Source organism: Loxodonta africana, chromosome 2 (assembly GCF_030014295.1).
Source record: "Loxodonta africana isolate mLoxAfr1 chromosome 2, mLoxAfr1.hap2, whole genome shotgun sequence".
In the NCBI taxonomy this organism is placed as follows: Eukaryota; Metazoa; Chordata; class Mammalia; order Proboscidea; family Elephantidae; genus Loxodonta; species Loxodonta africana.
In genome coordinates this window covers 207,474,200-207,487,384 of record NC_087343.1, presented here as the reverse complement: position 1 = coordinate 207,487,384, position 13,185 = coordinate 207,474,200, and the positions used below count along the sequence as shown (strand labels likewise).

General features: G+C 35.8%; 1 pseudogene; it reads left to right on the top strand.

Moving 5' to 3' along the window:
- Positions 1 to 9,546: 9,546 nt before the first annotated feature.
- On the top strand, positions 9,547 to 11,607 carry LOC111749000 (olfactory receptor 2L8-like; annotated as a pseudogene).
- Positions 11,608 to 13,185: the final 1,578 nt, after the last annotated feature.

Here is a 13,185-nt window from a genome sequence, read left to right as displayed (position 1 = left end):
GCTTCAAAGGACAGGCTGACTCTCTTGTTAGGGGCTAATGCAGCTGGTGACTTTAAGTTGAACCAATGCACATTTACCATTCTGAATATCTCAGAACCCTTAAAAATTATGCTAAATCTACTCTGCCTGTGCTGTATAAGTGGATCACAAAATCCTGTACGACAGCACATCTGTTTACAACATGGTTTACTAAATATTTTAAACCCGCTGGTGAGAACTACTGCTCTGAAAAAAAAATTCCTTTCAAAATACTGCTACTAATTGACAATGCACGTGGTCACTCAAGGGCTCTAATGGAGATGCGTCAGGAGGTTAATGTGGTTTTCATGCCTGCTGACACAAGATCCATTCTGCAGCCCGTGGATCAAGGAGTAATTTTGACTTTTAAGTCTTTTTAGTTAAGAAATAAATTTTGTAAGTTGCCATAGATAGTGATTTCTCTTATTGAGCTGGGCAAAGTAAATTGAAAACCATCTGGAAAGGATTTACCTGTCTAGATGTCATTAAGCACATTCTTGATTCAAAGGACAAAATCAAAACCTCAACATTAACAGAAGTTTGGAAGAAGTTGATTCCAACACTTATGGATGTCTTTGAGGGGCTCAAGACTTCAGTGGAGGAAGTATCTGCGGATAAGGTGGAATCAGAGCAGAGAACTAGAATGAGAAGTGGAGCCTCAAGAAGTGACTGAATTGCTGCAATCTCATAATAAAACTTTAATGGATGAGGAGTTGCTTCTTATGTGTGAGCAAAGGAAGTGGTTTCTTAAAATGGAATCTACTCCTGGTGAAGATGCTGTGAACATTGTTAAAATGATGACAAAGGAGTTAGAAGAATACATAAACTTTAAAAGACCTTTCCAACAGAATAGAATCAATTTGAAAATACATAATGCCTAAGATAAAATAAAGATCACTATAAAACAGAAATTTTATAAGGATTTATAAATTTTTATTAAATTAATCACATTCCATTTTTATTTCTTAAATTTGTTGGCCAATATAATCAAAACTGGAAGATTAATATGCAGACACATTGCTATACACTGAGTGAATAACAAAGTGTAAAACTAATGATTCTATAAAACTTTAATAACACAATATTGGAATGATCTGACTAAAAGTATTTATTTCTTTCACCTCTCAATTGACATACAATACATCTGTGAAAACATCCAGAAAAATTGTTAGAACTCCTTTGCCAACCTTTGCCTAAGGCCATGCTGTGTTATTAATGACTTGCCCCACGTTGTCCAAGTCTCAGCAGACATTCCCAAATAAATACACAAAACAAGTATTAGAATCAATAACCAAGTCAAGAAGGCCTGGAATCATGATTTTTGGTGAGTCTCCTTTGAGTTATCTAAAATGTTAAGTGCAGGGAAGAGAGGTGAACATGCACTTTTGCTACAAATGTAGTCAAAGAGGTTTATTCAGAAAAATGACTTTATTCACCTGATGACTATAGACTCACTGCCAACTGACCAAGCCAAAGAGTTTATGAAAATGAGAAGACAAAAAAAGATAGTATTGCAAATTTTATTTTTATTCTTCATATATGAACAGGAACCCTTCTAAAATGATTAAAGAATTTTGGCTAGAATTAATTAAGTACTGTCATTTATAAGTATTAGCCAAACAAACAAACAAGCCCATCGCAGTCAAGTTGATTCTGACATATAGTGATCCTGTAGGACAGAGCAGAACTTGTGGACTCAAACTGCCAACCTTTTGGTTAGCAGCCATAGCTCTTAACCACTACGTGACCAGAGTTTCCAGTGCACTGCTGGGGCTCCTCATAAAGACAACAGCCTTGAAAACACTATAGTGCACTTCTACTCTCTCCCAGAGGGTCACTGTGAGTCGGAGTGGAATCTACAACACAGAACAACACTGTGAATTGAAGGTAAAACATAGTGAACTGAATACACAGTATATGGTTGGTATTACCTGTGAAACTTGGTTCAGAATTTATAATGAATATACTCAGGCTTACCCTCAAAAATATCATGTTTATGAAAATATGATCACTACCAAAATAATTATGATTCTGTGTGACACAATATATAATAAAAATTTACATGACCTAAAATGGAACCTTAAACGTAAGAAGAATTTGTAACTGAGTATATAGATTTATAAAACCAAATTATATTTAAGGAGAAGTTTGAAAGATAAATTGGATTTATTAAGAAGGGGAAGAAGCGTAGTGCCTAGAGCCTGTGATGTAAACTTTGCAGAGTGCAGCTAAGTTTAGAATGCTTTAATATGGTGCTAGTCACAGGAATTCTATTCTCCATAAGCAGAGGTGTTTTCATGCAAGTATAAGATTACATAGATGTTAAGTCCATTGTAATAATTATTTTGGTAGTGTGGATTAATGTCTAAACAAAAATGATTCTGGACTTACAGTAATAGGTTTAGGAATTGAGTGGTATAGTTTACATAAGAGTTGGTCAATTTCAGAATTAGGAGATTCAAAGTGGAACTGGAGGTAGAGAATTGGCTGCATTTTTTACAACACTGTTCGAAAAAAAGTCCTAGAGTATGAATAGACAACAAAAAGTTGTTTGGATTTAACTCATAAATATGTTACTTGTATTAGAAGGGCGATGAGAGTCACTGGAAAGGAGAGTGGTAAGTCATATTGGAGTAAGCTTTTGATGGGCCCACATGAAACATGACTAATAAAGCTAATTCTTAAGGGCCCAGATTCCCGCATAACAATTACGAGGGCAGCATTTCCTATTTCTTGCATTTACTTCTTTCTTTGCCCATGAGTGAAGACTGGCTACCATTGTGTCTTACTTGCTGTTGTACCTTATATAATTCACTCCTTATAATTAAATATCTGGAGATGATTTATCTAGACTTTATATGAAAATATAAAATGGAAGTTATACTGTAGGTAAAATAAGAATGTCTAAAATTACTTCTCTATTGGAAAATAAAATATTTTCTAAATTTCATGCACTTCATCTGGAAATAATTCAAGGATTGGTGGATATGCTATGGTTAACCAGGTTTTGTTTTTAAATACAAACTGTGCCACATTGTAGTGCTTTATGATTTTGACTATGCCTTTATTTATTTATATATTTTACCTCCTTTACAAATTACTAAACTTCCAATGAACTAATGATACCATTTTCATGAACAACTTGACAGAGCTTTTGTGAGAAACAGAGTAGTGAATGTAAGCAATTTGAATACTATAACACTGTGCAAATGTAATAGATGACAAGTATTTAAGTGAAAATGATGGTAATTATGTTGATAGTGATGACAATGGTGATGATGAAGGGAATAAAGGTCAAAATTACTGGTCAGTGGTGTCTTATTTGTAGGCTCACACTCAGTATTCATTATGTGTTATCTCATATACAGTTTCCAATAATCTATATTTGTTTTGTTTTATTATCTGCTCCATATATAAACTACTGGGTTAAAGAGTTAAATTCACTAACCCATGTTTACATTTCTAGTATGTAGCAGAGCAAGAACTAGATCTAGTTTTGACTCAAATTCCCCCTAGTTGTGCAATGAAGCAGATAAACCCACCCCTGTTCCAAACCAAAATATGAAGGCTGTACTCTAGTAGGAGCCCTGGTAGTGCAGTGGTTAAGGGCGTGACTGCTAACCAAAAGGTCTGCAGTTTGAATTGACCAGCCGCTCCTTAGAACCTTATGGGGCAATTGTTCTCTGTCCTATAGGGTTGCTATGAGCTGGAAATGTCTCGACTACAGTGGGCTGGTTTTGGAGCACACTCTAGTAATCAGTTTCTATCTGTCTGTGAGAATACCCATTCACCTACTTCTCGACTCATCAGTGATTAATGCTGATGACTGACCATTGTGGACTTTCATGAAGGTGTGTGATTTAGCCACCAGGGCTCCCTATCAGGTGAACAGTTCCCTTAAATGATATCACAGGACAAGATATTAGCACATGAGAACAGGGGAACATGGGTTATCAAGAAGATATTGTGTTGGCAGTCACAAGATATGTGGCCAAATAATCGATCTTATGTGCCATTCGTTATTTCTGTACGGTACTTCTTTTTCTCCATCTTTAAACTAGGGTAATACTAACTTTCTCATAGAGACTTTGTCATAGACAGCCCTATTTATAAATGACAGAAGTTATCACAATGGTAATTTCACTGATAATTTCAAATTATATCTTCTCTATCTTGTCAATAATTTAAGCTACTAAAATAATTATATACTACGATATCAATATAATATTTAGGTATCTTGTTGAATCTGAATGATACTTATAAAAACATGCTTTCTCAATTTTTCTTTCAGAAGTTATCAGGAGTCATACAATAATCAAGGAATCATATTCTTCACCCAGGATCAGGACCCCGCTGTTAGCTTTCTTACGGTTTACTTGGAGATTTAAATATGCAATAATTGAAGTGCTTTTCAATTATTATCGGTGACATAATTTTTAAACCTATGAGTTGAAATCAACCTGGCGGCAATGGGTTTGGTTTTTTTTGTTTTTGTATGTTTTATTCAGGGAATGAAGGAACACAGTATCAATAGCTGAGAAAGTTAAATAACGGCCTTATAACTCACTCATCCTCATCCCTAGAGACAATGACTTCAAATTATTTTACTCTTTCCTCTGTGTTTACCATGATATTTTTCAAACAATATGTTCATCTTCTGAAGCTTAATTCCAAGCCCCAAATACTGTCTCATGTCTTAGGACATTGTGCATGAGGTGCTGCCCTCCCCACATCCCCCTCCACACTTCTTTCCTTTCCTCCATTCTCCCAGCATCACACTTTGTGTCATGAGAGGAGGGGTTGACAGCATTGTTCTAGCTTTTAGAATTTGCTAATATATAAATATTAAATATATATATACATAAAATTATTAAATATATAATATATAAAAAATTTACTAATATATAAAAATAGATAATATATATAAAAATTGCTAATATATAAAAATATATAATACATAAAAAATTAACATTATTGCAAAACCCGAAGATAATTTGTCATTCCTGTACATATTTTTTATTATTATTACCATTGTTTCTCTCAAGAAACTTATAGAATACTCTCTTTGTAGCAGATATTGAGACTTCTCAAGAAAGTGTTTTCCAGAAGATACTTAGAATTTTCAAGAAAATGCTTTTCAATAAAATATTTCTCATTTCTTTTTCTATGTGCGTTCCATGCTGTTTGGTTATGGTGGCTCAAATAGTTGAGTTCTAAGAGAATGTTTTCCTTTGGTAATATTAACTCCCCCCCGCCCCGTGTCTGTCACTTTGTCGTACTGTGGGGGGTTGCATGTTGCTGTGATGCTGGAAGCTATGCCACTGGTATTCAGATACCAGCAGGGTCACCCATGGAGGACAGGTTTCAGCTGAGCTTCCAGACTAAGACAGACTAGGAAGAAGGACCCGGCAGTCTACTTCCGAAAAACATTAGTCAGTGAAAACCTTATGAATAGCAGTGGAACATTGTCTGATATACTGCTGGATGATGAGCCCCCCAGGTTGGAAGGCACTCAAAGGTGACTGGGGAAGAGCTGCCTCCTCAAAGTAGAGTCGACCTTAATGACGTGGATGGAGTAAAACTTTCGATACCTTCATTTGCTGATGTGGTGCGACTCAAAACGAGAAGAAACAGCTGCAAACATCCATTAATAATTGGAACCTGGAATGTACAAAGTACGAATTAAGAAAATTGGAAAACGTCAAAAATGAAATGGAAAGCATAAACATCGATATCCTAGGCATTAGTGAGTTGAAATGGACTGGTATCGGCCATTTTCAGTCAGACAATCATATAGTCTACTTTACTGGGAATGACATCTTGAAGAGGAATGGTGTTGCATTCATTGTCAAAAAGAACATTTCAAGATCTATCCTGAAGTACAAGGCTGTCAGTGATAGGACAATATCCACATGCCTACAAGGAAGATCCATTAATACGACTGTTATCCAAATTTATGCACCAACCACTAGGGCCAAAGATGAAGAAATAGAAGATTTTTATCAGCTGCTGCAGTCTGAAATTGATCGAACATGCAATCAAGATGAATTGGTAATTACTGGGGATTGGAATGCAAAAGTTGGAAACAAAGAACAAGGATCAGTAGTTGGAAAATATGCCCTTGGTGATAGAAACAATGCTGGAGATCGAATGATAGAATTTTGGAAGACCAATGACTTCTTCATTGCAAATACCTTCTTTCAGCAACTTAAACGGTGACTATACACATGGACCTCATCAGATGGAACACACAGAAATCAAATTGACTGCATCTGTTGAAAGAGACAATGGAAAAGCTCAATATCAGTCAGAACAAGGCCTGGGGCAGACTGTGGAATAGACCATCAATTGCTCATTTGCAAGTTCAAGCTGAAACTGAAGAAAATCAGAGCAAGTCCACGACACCCAAAATATGACCTTGAGTACATCTCACCTGAATTTAGAGACCATCTGAAAAATAGATTTGATTCACTGAACACTAGTGACCAAAGACCAGATGAGTTGTGGAATGACATCAAGGACATCATCCATGAAGAAAGCAAGAGGTCATTGAAAAGACAGGAAAGAAAGAAAAGACCAAGATGGATGTCAGAGGAGACTCTGAAACTTGCTCTCAAACACTGAGCAGCTAAAGGAAAAGGAAGAACTGATGGAGTAAAAGAACTGAACAGAAGATTCCAAAGGGCATCTTGAGAAGACAAAGTAAAGTATTATAATGACATGTGCAAAGAGCTGGAGATGGAAAACCAAAAGGGAAGAACACGCTCAGCATTTCTCAAGCTGAAAGAACTGAAGAAAAAATTCAAGCCTCGAGTTGCAACAGTGAAGGATTCCATGGGGAAAATATTAACAACGCAAGAAGCATCAAAAAAAGATGGAAGGAATACACAGAGTCATTAAACCAAAAAGAATTAGTCGATGTTCAACCATTTCAAGAGGTGGCATGTGATCAGGAACTGATGGTACTGAAGGAGGAAGTCCAAGCTGCTCTGAAGGCATTGGTGAAAAACAAGGCTCCAGGAATTGATGGACTATCAATTGAGATGTTTCAACAAACAGATGCAGTGCTGGAAGTGCTCACTCGTCTATGCCAAGAAATATGGAAGACAGCTTCCTGGCCAACTGACTGGAAGAGATCCATATTTATGCCTATTCCCAAGAAAGATGATCCAACAGAATGTGGAAATTATAGAAAAACATCGTTAATATCATACACAAGCAATATTTTGCTGAAGATCATTCAAAAATGGCTGCAGCAGTGTATGGACAGGGAACTGACAGAAATTCAGGCTGGTTTCAGAAAAGGACGTGGAACCAGGGACATCATTGCTGATGTCAGATGGATCCTGGCTGAAAGCAGAGAATACCAGAAGAGTGTTTACCTGTGTTTTATGGACTATGCAAAGGCATTCGACTGTGTGGATCGTAACAAACTATGGATAACACTGTGAAGAACGGGAATTCCAGAACACTTAATTGTGCTCATGAGGAACATTTCCATGGATCAAGAGGCAGTTGTTCGGACAGAAAAAGGGGATACTGGTTGGTTTAAAGTCAGGAAAGGTGTGAGTCAGGGTTGTATTCTTTCACCATACCTATTCAATCTGTATGCTGAGCAGATAATCCAAGAAGCTGGACTATATGAAGAAGAACAGGGCACCAGGATTGGAGGAAGACTCACTAACAACCTGCACTATGCAAATGACATAACCTTGCTTGTTGAAAGTGAAGAGGACTTGAAACACTTAGTAATGAAGATCAAAGACCACAGCCTTCAGTATGAATTGCACCTCAACATAAAGAAAACAAAAATCCTCACAACTGGACCAATGAGCAACATCATGATAAACGGAGAAAAGATTGAAGTTGTCAAGGATTTCATTTTACTTGGATCCACAATCAACAGCCATGGAACCAACAGTCAAGAAATCAAAAGACACATTGCATTGGGTAAATCTGCTGCAAAGGACCTCTTCAAAGTGTTGAAGAGCAAAGATGTCACCTGGAAGACTAAGGTGTGCCTGAACCAAGCTATGGTATTTTCAATCGCATCATATGCATGTGAAAGCTGGACAATGAGTAAGGAAGACTGAAGAATTGATGCCTTTGAGTTGTGGGGTTGGCAAAGAATATTGAATATACCATGGACTGCCAAAAGAACGAACAAATCTGTCTTAGAAGTACAACCGGAATGCTCCTTAGAGAGGAAAGGATGGGGAGACTGCATCTTACATGCTTTGGACATGTCAGGAGGGATCAGTCCCTGGAGAAGTACATCATGCTTGGCAGAGTACAGGGTCAGTGGAAAAGAGGAAGACCTTCAACGAAGTGGATTGACACAAAGGCTGCAACAATGAGCTCAAGCATTGCAAGGATTGTAAGGATGGCTGAGGACGGGGCAGTGTTTCGTTCTGTTGTGCATAAGGTCGCTATGAGCCAGAACCAACCTGATGGCACCTAACAACAACAACACAACAGTATTAACTGCATAATTATTTTGCTATATGCATTTCAAGGAATACCCATAAACGTATGTAGGGTATTCCTCTGCTAAAATCTCTAATTCTCTTATCTTCTAAACGTCAATTGTTTAATGTTTTGTTGTTTGTCTTCTTTTTTTCTTCAGGATTTTCTCCACTTATCTTTCAAAATTTTAATTGAATCTCTTATATATATTATTACATTTTTAGTTTCCAGGAGTTGTTTCTTTTTACCTGGAATTTTCTTTTATATAGTACAATATTCTGTACTGTTGATTTAATAACTTCTTATTCCTCTCTAAAGATTTGAAATGTTTTTTTAGAATTTTTTTTCTCTTCATGTATATTTTCTCAATCATTTTTAACTTACTTTGTATAAGTGTGTGTGTACCTGTGTGCATGAACATACGTGTGCAGGGCAGATTAGCCAGTAAGCAAGATGTAAATGGATTTACATTAAGGAAGGTATGCATTGATTTACTTGTGCTTAGTTACTAATCTGTAGTGCACAATTTCACATGGGTTTCCCCACATATTTGATGTGATGAAAAACAGGTGAAATTGGGCACTACAGATTAGTAAGTAAGCACAAATAAGCCCATGCTTACTTTGCTTATTGGGCATCAGTCCCTGCATGTATGGATCTCCCTCTTTCATTTTGGAGACCTCTCAAAGTTGTGGTGAATTTATCTTTAACATAATACTTTAGACCTAAACACTACAACTCTTTTTGGACATAGCATATAGAGATTGTACATTAGTGGTCTTCATTCTGGAGAATTCTCCCACCCACCTCTACCTAGTAAAGTTTTCAAGATGCTGTTCTTTTTTACATTTAAGCGAGGGACCAGTCCTTCACCTGCATTCCTTCTTTCAAAGTTCCTAAAGTTTTTCATCTTTCAATGTCTCATCTCTTGCTCTCATTCTTAATCTCCCTACAGTTTTTCTTTTTCAGTTTATAATGTATCTATTAATCATCACACAACTTTGGTTTTAAATACAAGAAAACATTTGAGAAAAAATGAATGAGTAAGAGAAGGTGCCACTGTGTAATGTGGTATGTCAGTTAAGCATCAGGGAAACAGTGACAGAATGCACTTTGAAAAGAGCTTGAGCAGAATCAGGGAGCTACAGTGACCATGGCATAGAGACACTCCAATAAATGGTTTACTTTAACTAGAAATTTGGAAATTCAGTGAGGTGGCAGAAGGGAATGCAAAGCAGAGAAAATTGAAAATGAAAAGGTATATATGAATTAATATGACTTTGTGTAAATGGTTGGTACTTGGCAATGAAAATCCATCACATGTTTCTTAACAGATGATCCAAATAATGATACCTGACTTCAAGGAAATTTGATTTGGCATTAATGTGCAAAGAGTGCTCAAGAAAGAAATACCATTCCTCAACATGAGCTGATACACCACTGCAGTAAATCTCAGGACATAAATTTAGAAGAAAACACACCCTCCCCTGAAGTCATAAAAATTTCTTTGTGATATGAGTCTGTAATAGATTTTCAATGCATATGATTTAGTGTTAAGATCTAACCTTAATGAACCCTAATTTTATGTGGTACAATAAAACATCCATATCCTACTAAATCATTATAGAAATTTTTTTTTTTTTTTAATAACTTCATAGATTTCTTATGACATATTTTGGTCAGAAATGTGCACCTCCACAAATTTGATCTAAAGGTCAGAAAATGAGCCTTCTTTTTCAAAGTAGCTTAGTCCTTTATTTAAGGGAAGTAAATTTCATTAATAATTCATGGTCTGAGTAAACTAAGGAATGAAAAATAAATAAACAACAACAACAAAAAAAACAACTCACTTACCTAACTTATTTACTCCTCTGTATTTAGAAAAACCACATGAATGCCTGATGGAAAATTATAACCAAACATCAACTGATTTCATCTAATTGTTCTCGCCATGAAAAATTGGCCTATTTATTCCTCTTTATTCTCATCATTCTAATTTTTGTAATGGCTCTGATTAGCAACCTGTCCATGACACTCCTCGTTTTCTTGGACACTCATCTCCACATACCCATGTACTTCCTACTTAGTCAGCTCTCCCTCATGGATCTGAATTACATCTCTACCATTGTCCCCAAGATGGCTGCCAACTTCCTGTTTGGAATCGAGTCTGTCTCCTTCACTGGATGTGGAATACAGAGTTTCTTCTTTTTGACTTTGGCAGGTGCAGAAACACGTCTCTTGACATCTATGGCCTATGATCTTTATGTGGCCATTTGCTTTCCTCTCCCCTATTGCATTCATATGAACAGAAAAGTGTTTGTGCTGATGATAACAGGATCTTGGATAATGGGGCATATCAACTCCTGTGCTCGCACAGCATATGCACTCCATATCCCCTATTGCCGGTCCAGGGCCATCAATCATTTTTTCTGTGATGTCCCAGCCACGTGGACTCTGGCTTGCATGGACACCTGGGTCTATGAGTACATAGTGTTTGTGAGCACCAGCTTGTTCCTTGTGTTTCCTTTCAAGGGCATTACTTGTCCCTATGGCCAGATTCTCCTTGCTGTCTACCACATGCCCTCATCAGAAGGAAGATGGCCTATTCTACCTGTATTACCCACCTCACTGTGGTGACCTTCTACTATGCACCCATTGCTTACATTTATCTACGCCCAGGATCCTTTTGATCTCCAACAGAGGACAAAGTTCTGGCTGTTTTCTACACCATCATCAGCCCTATGCTCAATCCTGTCATCTATAGCCTGAGGAACAAGGAGGTGATGGGGGCCCTGAGGAGAATCATTCAGAGAACATCTTTATGAATAACAAAAATTTTTGCATCAGTACTCAAGCTACAGTTGCAAATTGGCTCAGTGGTGCATATGCACTATAAAAATATTCAAGACTGAAGACAAGGACTAAATTTAAAGGATTAAAAAACTGATATTTGACACACACACACAAAAGTATGTCTACAATCTTTACGTTCTTTGTGGTGATGATTTTTCCATCAATATGAAAGAAATGTATTTTCCAAAAGTAAGATTTTATTAAAATGTAGAAAATGGAAATGGAAACTGCCTAACTTGAAGTTACTATTCAGCATACAGGTCTACTATATTTAATTAATTTTCCAATATGAATAAATTAGGACAATAAGACAATAAATATTTTAGAATGGAAGGCTGTAATTGAAAGCAAATGAATGTTAGGTTTATTTCTTTTAATTTTTACCTTTAGTGGTTATGTAATTATTCTTATATTTTTAATATTCAGAACTGGTGGGTATAGGGAATAGGCAGAGAGGTTTGCACATGTTTAGATTTTATACCACTATGGAAGATAGGTGGTGAATTTGTCTTCAATAAGATTTATCTGGGTAAATCCTAAGCACGTGATTTATTAACAGGTTTTTACCTCAGGGTCAATAATTACGGTTGGGGAGTTGACATCCGGACTTTAGAAGAATGAAAGCCTGCTTTATAAGTAAATTAATACAATTTATAGACTATCAGAGCCACTCTTGCAATAAACTCTCAGCACATGCTCAATGACTTGTTGTCTTTGCCGGAAATTTAAAAAGTTAAAATATTTTCAAAACCTTGTAAAATAAAAAAATAAAAAAAAAAACACTTTTATATGGAACCAATATTACTTCTCAGTTTAAATGTACTGTTAATTCAGTTACTAGAGACCATGGCTAATCTAAGGACATTTAAGATATTTTATGAAAAAAAAAATTGTATTATTTCATATTTTAAAAATATTACCCCCTCAAAGTTATTAATACTATCCTTTTCTCATAGCCTATTTCAATAATAAAAGATTGTTTAATAATTTAATAGGCCTTTCAAACAGAATGAATACAATTTGAAAAAACAATACCTAAATTAAAAAATAATTTTCAAACTGCATGATATTTGAAGACTTTCTGCTTATGTATTTTATTAAATTCATCACATCCTATTTTAATTTATTTAATTTGTTGGCCAACATAACCAAAACTGATGAATAAATTGATATATGCAGACACATCATTATTACGCAGTTACTAAAAAAAATATATAAAATAGATGACTCCTTAAATCATCAGTGAAGTAGTAGTATCGAAGGGACCTAACTAAATACATCTGCATCTTTCACCACTGACTTACCTTTAATACACCTGTGAAAACATCTAGAAATATTATCAGAACTCCTTCTCCATTCTTGGCCTGGGCCCATCCTGTGTCATTAGTGTCTTGCTCTATATTGTCCAAGTCCCACTGGACATTCCCAAATGAATTAAAAAAAAAAAAACAAGTATTAGAATCAATAACCAGGTCAGCAAGACCTGGAATCAGGGCTTTTGGTGAGCCTCCACTAAAATGTTAAATGCAAGGGTGAGAGAAGAATATGTACTTTTGTTTCGAAAATATTCAAAGAATCTTACTCAGAAAAATGACTTCGTTCATATGATGCTTTGTAAGATTACTATCAGCTGACCAAGCCAGATGTTTGTGAAAGTGAGAAGATATAAAAAGACAATGATCCTGATTTTAATTTTATTTATATTCGTCACATAGGAAAAGGAGTCTTCTGCAAGTGATAAAAAGAACTTTGGTTACAATTATGTACTGTTATATATAAAGTATTAGAAGTATTTATAATAAGCAATTGAAAAAGTCATGTATCTCATTAACCATGGACGCTCACAAA